Raw genomic sequence first — 8,105 nt, 5'->3', positions numbered from 1 at the left:
GATGATAGCAGAGCCATTGAGATGGCAGGGTTCACACTCAAATGCAAGAAAGCTCGAGAGTGGTTCAAGAATCATGTGGACCCTAGGTTGGACAGCATGTCATGGGAAGAGTTCGCCAATGAATTTGCTGGGTGGGCTTTTCCTGACAGTTCCAGAGAGATGAAAGTTATAGAATTTGAACAGCTAAGACAGACTGAAGAGATGAGTGTAGATGAATACACAGATAAATTCCTGGATCTGCTTCAGTATGTGGGTCAGGCTTATGACACTGACCAGAAGAAGGCAAGGAGATATACTATGAGACTGCATCCCAGGTATTCCTCCTTGATTCTTCCAGCAGAGAAAGAGAGTTTCCACTCTATAGTGGATGCCGCCAGGAAGATGGAGGCGAGTGCCATTATTCAAGGAACAGTAAAACAGCAAGTGGCACAGTCTTCGGGTTCTAAGACCCCTAGTGCAGCAGCTTCTGGCAGCAAGAAGGGAGAAAAGTTTAAAGCGAGAAAGGGCAAGTTCTGGAACAAGATCAAGTCTAGTCTGGGAATGGGTAGTGGCTCAAGCTCTGGCACAGGCAGTACAGTATGTATGAGATGTGGGAGACAGCACAGAGGAGTTTGTCGGTTGGGATCTTCAGCCTATTATAAATGTGGACAGGAGGGACATTTTGCTCGGGAATGTCCGCAAGTGACCTTTATGGCACCATCCCAGCAGATGAGCTCAGGCAGTGTAGCTCAGCCAGCAACTCCAGCCTTACCTCAGAGCAGTGGCAGAGGCAGAGGGAGAGGGTCAGCCTCTTCTTCGGCAACAGGTTCCCGAGGTGAAGGTCCGGTAGCCCCAGCATGGATCTTCACTGTGACACAGGAGGAGGCAAACACGTCGAACACAGTGGTGTCAGCTAATCTCATCATTGGGTGTTCTGATGTGTATGCGTTGATGGACCCCGGTTTTTCTCACTCTTTTATTGCTTCTAAAGCCGTGGAGAGATTGGGTCTGATGATCTCTGAGTTAGAGTGTCCTCTTTGGGTCAGTGGACTCAAATGTGACCCATCAGTGGCAGTGGCAGTCTGTCGCTTCAGTCCAGTGTTCATAGAGGGTAGATGCCTTCCAGTTGACCTAGTGGTTCTAGATTTGACGGATTTTGATGTCATTCTAGGGATGGATTGGCTATCTACATATGGAGCTACCTTGGACTACAGAGATAAGGTAGTCAGTCTTAGAGACCAGGATGGGTCAGAGTGTGTCTTCAGAGGAGACAGGAGGGGTACTCCTAGAGGTTTGATCTCAGCCCTTCAGGCTCGTAGGTTGCTTAGGAGGGGTTGTCAGGGGTTTCTAGCTCATGTGAGAGAGCTAGACAGACAGATTAGGGAACCAGCTTCAGTTCCAGTAGTCCGAGAATTTCCAGACGTCTTCCCAGACGAGCTTCCAGGACTACCACCTGATAGGGAGATAGAGTTTGAAATAGAATTGCTGCCTGGTACCAGACCTATCTCTATTCCTCCCTACAGGATGGCGCCAGCAGAGTTAAAAAAGCTGAAAGAGCAGTTGCAGGACTTGGTAGATAAGGGTTTCATTCGCCCTAGTACCTCACCTTGGGGTGCTCCAGTGCTTTTTGTCAGAAAGAAGGATGGATCCCTCAGAATTTGTATCGACTATAGGCAGTTGAACAAGGTCACTACTAAGAATAAGTATCCTTTACCTAGGATCGACGATCTATTTGACCAGCTAGCTGGAGCTGGTTGTTTCTCTAAAATAGATCTGAGGTCCGGGTATCATCAGTTGAGAGTCAGAGAAGCAGATGTGTCAAAGACAGCTTTCAGGACCAGATATGGGCATTATGAGTTCCTAGTAATGCCGTTCGGGTTGACTAACGCCCCTGCAGCATTCATGGACCTCATGAACAGAGTTTTCAGCGAGTATCTGGATCACTTTGTTATTGTCTTCATTGATGATATCTTAGTGTATTCCAGAGATGCAGAGGAGCATGCCCAGCATCTGAGGACAGTTCTACAGACTCTGAGAGAGCATGGCTTGTATGCCAAGTTCTCTAAGAGTGAGTTTTGGCTGAGGAGCATGTCATTCTTGGGGCATGTAGTATCAGCAGACGGTATTGAGGTAGACCCCAAGAAGATAGAGGCTGTAGCTAACTGGCCCAGACCCACTTCAGTGACAAAGATTAAAAGCTTTTTGGGTTTGGCAGGTTACTACAGGAGGTTCGTTCAGAACTTCTCAAAGATAGCTGCTCCTATGACCAAACTGACTCAGAAGAACCAGAGGTTCGTATGGTCAGACCAATGTGAAGAGAGCTTCGAAGAGTTAAAGAGACGATTAACATCAGCACCGGTGTTAGCTCTGCCCGTCAGTAATGAGGACTTCATAGTGTTCTGTGATGCGTCCAGAGTGGGATTGGGTTGTGTTCTGATGCAGAATGACAGGGTGATTGCTTATGCTTCGAGACAGCTAAAGAAGCATGAGGTCAATTACCCCACCCATGACCTGAAAATGGCAGCAGTTATCTTTGCACTCAAGATGTGGAGGCATTACCTTTAAGGGGTTAAATGCGAGATCTTCACAGATCATAAGAGTTTACAGTACATCTTGAGTCAGAAAGAGCTGAATATGAGGCAGAGAAGATGGGTAGAACTGCTCAGTGACTATGATTGCAAAATCCAGTATCATCCGGGTAAGGCGAATGTTGTGGCAGACGCCCTAAGCTGGAAATCACTTGGCAGTTTGTCCCATATAGCAGCAGAGAGAAGACCAGTGGTGATGGAGTTTTCTAAGCTCATCGACGAAGGGCTACAGCTAGAGTTGTCTGGTACGGGTATATTAATAGCACAGATGAGAGTGACACCTGTGTTTCTGGAGCAGGTAGCTCAGAAACAGCATGAGGACCCAGAGTTAGTACAGATTGCCAGGACTGTTCAGTCAGGCAATAGTGCAGAGTTCAGATTTGATAGCAAAGGGATCCTCCGCTATGGGAATCGACTATGTGTACCAGATGACATCAGTTTGAAAGGAGACATTATGAGGGAAGCTCATAATGCAAGGTACAGTGTTCACCCTGGAGCCACCAAGATGTATCAGGATCTAAAAAGGGTGTATTGGTGGCCAGCCATGAAGAAAGAAGTGGCACAATTTGTGTCCGCCTGTGAAATTTGCCAGAGGGTGAAACTGGAACATCAGAAGCTGGCTGGAATGCTTAACCCACTGCCGATTCCAGAGTGGAAATGGGAGAATATAGCTATGGATTTTGTAGTGGGCTTACCGGCAGCGTCCAACAGGATAGACTCTATATGGGTGATTGTGGACAGACTCACGAAATCTGCTCATTTCATCCCTGTTCGGAGTACTTATTCTGTGGATAAGTTGGCACAGGTTTATGTGGAAGAGATAATAAGGTTGCATGGAGTTCCAGTGTCTATAGTATCAGATAGAGGACCTCAGTTCAACTCTATGTTTTGGCGGAGTCTGCAGAGTGCTATGGGCACAAGGTTGGATTTCAGCACTGCTTTCCATCCACAGACTGACGGACAGTCAGAGAGGACCATCCAGACCATAGAGGATATGCTCAGAATGTGTGTGTTAGACTTTGGCGGTTCTTGGAGGCAGCATCTACCTTTGGTGGAGTTTGCTTACAACAACAGCCATCATGCTAGCATAGGGATGGCTCCTTATGAACCTTTGTATGGGAGGAAGTGCAGATCGCCTGTTTGCTGGGAAGAAGTAGGAGAGGCGGCTCTTGCAGGGCCGGAGCTAGTAGAGATCACCAGCAGAGTGGTGCCCATGATCAGAGAGAGAATCAGAACTGCTCAAAGCAGACAGAAAAGTTATGCAGATATCCGTAGGAAGCAGATAGAGTTTCAGGAGGGTGATATGGTATTGCTAAAGGTGTCTCCAATGAAAGGAGTGGTTCGGTTTGGGAAAAAGGGTAAGCTAGCGCCACGGTACATTGGACCCTTTGAGATCTTGCAGAAGATCGGAAATGTGTCGTATAAGCTGGATTTACCTGCTTCTATAGAAAGATTTCACCTGGTTTTCCATGTTTCTATGCTACGGAAGTTCGTGTCAGATCCAAGTAAGGTTCTTAGTGAGCCTGAAGTGGAGATCCTTGGAGATCTCACCTATGTAGAGCAGCCAGTGCGGATCCTAGACACGCAGATCAGAAAGCTAAGGAACAAGGAAATTCCAATGGTGAAAGTCCTGTGGAACCACCACAATCTAGAAGAGTGCACCTGGGAGACACGGGAATCTATGCTCCAGCAATATCCATATCTGTTTTAAGGTTAGTTTCCTCCTTTTTATGTGTTTCATTGTTTGTGGAACATTCAAGGACGAATGTTCTTAAGGGGGGAGAATGTAATATCCGGCTAGAGTTCGGCATCAGAATTCTACTTTCTGGTGGAATTCCGGATGGCGGAACCCTCTAGAAGGGTAGTAGATATGTTTTTCTAAAGGCTTTTTGTATGTTTTCATGTTTTAAGTCTAAAAGGCAATGAGTTTTGAAATGAAAAGCACTAAGGAGGAAATGCCAGGTTCGGCCGCCAAAGGTGAAGTTCGGCCGCCGAACATGCAAGAGTTTGGAATCACATTAGGCCGTCGAAGGTGGTCTGGCCAGCCACCTATAAAAGGCCCTAGGTCGGTGAATGGATAAGATTTCCTTTCCATTCACAGACAGAGGTGAGACCATGATCTTCCTTGGGTGATTTTTATGTTTTCTTCAAATCTTTCAAAGTTTTGATGAGTTTTATGTTGTTTTGAAGCTTTTGAGCCAATCAACCAAAAGTTTAGAAGTTGGAGAATTTAAGGGAGAGTTTCTTCATATCTCCACGTTAGGATCGTTTATCTTCTTGGTTGTAAGAGGTAAGTGAAGATCCGGAACTTCTTTGCATGGTTTTTGAAGGTTTTATGGAGTTTATGGGTAGAGATGCATGTTTAGGGTATGTTGAGGTTTTGGATGATTTGTGGTCAAAGCATGCTTATGTGTGTAGTTGTGTTGTTTGTTGGGGCTTTAAGGTAGTTTTGGACCCCTTTGTGCATATGTTTGAGGATATGTGTGTTGTAGAGTTGAGGTTTGCATGTTGAGTGAGGTTTGGGTGCGTTTTGCTTGAAGCTGAGCAGGGTTCTACCTTACTGGCAAACCCAGTTTCGGCCGCCGAAGGAGGGTTCGGCCGCCGAACATGCTAAGGAGGTGGTTTTGGCTGCCTAAGCTTGCTCCCGAAAGTTTGGACTTTCGGCTCTGGAGGGGAGTTTCGGCCGCCGAAGGTGCCGCTGAAGGTAGGGGACTTTCGTCTCTGGAGAGGACTTTCGGCAGCCGAAGTGCTGCCGAAAGTGCTAGAGGTTCGGCTCTGGAAGGGACTTTCGGCCGCTGAACCTGCCGCCGAAAGTGCCCTGTCCAGCCTTCTTTTGCATGTTTTATGTGATTGTTTTAGGATGGTTTAAGGGGTTTTTGGGGAGTTTTATAGAGTTGTTCTTGAGCTAGTTTGGTCCCTCATTTGAGTCCATCTGTGTAGGAACGAACCAGAGGAACCAAAGAGGTCAGCAGTGAGCACTGCTTCAGCGTTTGCAGAGTCAGTTCAGAGTCAGTCAGAGGTGAGTGGAACTAAACTTAAGGTTTTAAATTGAGAAATTAAATGTTTTGAGCATGTTCCATGCATCATGATATGTAATAGGTTGAGTGCACTAGTATACACGAATGTGATGCATTATTCTATGCTTGTACGGATCGGACATAGTTTGGATTCATTAGCCCTCCAAGTAAAGTCCTGAGGAGTCCTGAGAGGGCCGGGCACAGGCACCCTAGGGTACGTAATCAAGACCTGAGGAGCTCCTTCGCGGGCTGGGCACAGTACAGAGGGATTTTTGAATCTGTCCGTCTGAGATGTGTGATTTACTTGTGATGTGATGCATTCCATGTGAGCATGTTTATTAACATGTTTTTATTGATCTACTCACTGGGCTAGTATAGCTCATCCCTCTCCTTAATTCCAGTCTTGCAGGATCAGAGTCAGAGAGCATTCAGCAGGGTACAGGCAGAGTAAAGAGTTTTGTAATAGCATAGTGTGGACATGTAATATTGTAAAGAAATGTTGTAGTAATGTATAGTCTAGAGTATTGTGCTTGACCCATGTTGTAAATTCTTTTACATGATCTGGTTATGTTATGTAAATATTTTTATGGGTATGTGAAAACCAGGCTTAACACAGTATGTGTGGACCCAACTAGAGTATTTGATGAGGGCTCTAGTAAGGAGTCTGTGCACAGAGATAGTACATGCATAGGTTGAGCCTTGGTCCAGAGTAAAGTTTTATGTTTTAACAGAAATGTATGATCATGTATGGAATTTTACAGGTATTCAGAGAGGATAGTAGGCTTGCTATGGGTCCCGGCGACCTTAAGTCGACCTGGATCCTAGCGCCGGTAGCGGTCCGATTTTCGGGTCGTTACACTTCCAGCGGACCTTGTGGTTCTAGATTTGACTGATTTCGACGTCATTCTAGGGATGAATTGGCTCTCTACTCATGGTACTACCTTGGACTGCAGAGACAAGGTAGTCAGGTTCAAAGAACAAGATAGATTAGAGGTCGTCTTCTAAGGAGACAAGATAGGTATGCTTAGTGAGTAGAATCAGAGTTAGCTCGGGGCAATGATACTGCTGAAATTTCCGATAAACCGCCGATAGAAAGTAGCAAGTCCATGAAAGCTGCAAACTTCTAAAATAGATGACTTTATGTAAACGTTTTGAAATTGAACTTCGATATAGCAATGCTGCCCATCCCTAAACTAATGGTCAAACTGAAGTGGTGAACCATACTCTTGGCAATCTTTTATACTGCATCTATATTGATGAGAAAACTACTTGGGATCTTGCTCTTGCCCAAGCAGAATTTGCTTACAATATGTAACGACCCGAAAATCGGACCGCTACCGGCGCTAGAATCCAGATCAGCTTAAGGCCGCCGGGACCCATAGCAAGCCTGACATACAACCTGTAAACCTGTTTAATCTCATACATGATCAACAACATATATAAAAATTAAAACTTTTCTTTCATTCATTTTCTCATGTACCAATCTCAACCTGTGCATGCACTAAACATAAACATAACCATAACATTGACCCCTCTGTGGGATCTCATCAAAGCCCCAATGGGCGACATAACGTGCGTTGAGTTGGTTCACATATACATCATAAAACATCTGAGATCATGTAAAAAAAGGGGATAACAATACCCATAGAGTCAAGCACAACTTCTAATCCTCAATATCATTATACATAACATGACTATTCAACTTTACATATCTTACAATTTATCATGTCCACTTCCTATCTATTACAATTACAAGACTTTACTCTCCTTGACTTCTCTGTCTAGCCCGTACCTGCAAGCCTGGGGGTTAAGGGAGAGGGGTGAGCTACAAGAGCCCAGTGAATAGAATAATGAAAAACAACATTTAAGATCTCATGCCATCATGTAATGCAACACATCACAACAAATCACATCTCGGATGGTATTGTCACCAATAGTCCTCTACATTCCAAAGTGTTGGGACGTAGAATGGGTCAACCGGTCTTTCTCTTAACATAACATAACATAGCATTCCAATGTGCCAGGGACGTAGAATGGGTACAACCTGGACTTTCTCTTACATCGTGCCAGGGACGTAGAATGGGTACAACCTGGACTTCCATACCGTATCATGCCGTAACATCATCATATCATATGAGGACTAAAGGATCATCCAATAACCAATCCACATCAACATCATAAATGCAATGCAACATATTCGTGAATTCTAATGCAAACAACCTAATTCATCACATGGCATTCATGATGCATGAACATGCTCAAAACTTTATAATTTATTTGCTTTCAATCGTAAAGGTTTGTTCTACTCACCTCTTGGCTAGCTCTGACAATGACTGAAGCAGCTGACTCACTGTTGGGGTCCTCGGTTCCTCAGGTCCGAACCTACACAGGTGGACTCAAATGAGGGACCAAACAACTAGAACATAATTCTAAAAACATCCCCCAAAAACCCCCTAAAATACCTCAAAACAATCATGCAAAAACATGCAAAGGAAGGTTGAAAAGGGCATTTTCGGCGGCC

The sequence above is a fragment of the Manihot esculenta genome, chromosome 13 (genome assembly GCF_001659605.2).
Source record: "Manihot esculenta cultivar AM560-2 chromosome 13, M.esculenta_v8, whole genome shotgun sequence".
NCBI classification, from domain to species: Eukaryota; Viridiplantae; Streptophyta; class Magnoliopsida; order Malpighiales; family Euphorbiaceae; genus Manihot; species Manihot esculenta.
This window is presented reverse-complemented; position numbering follows the sequence as displayed.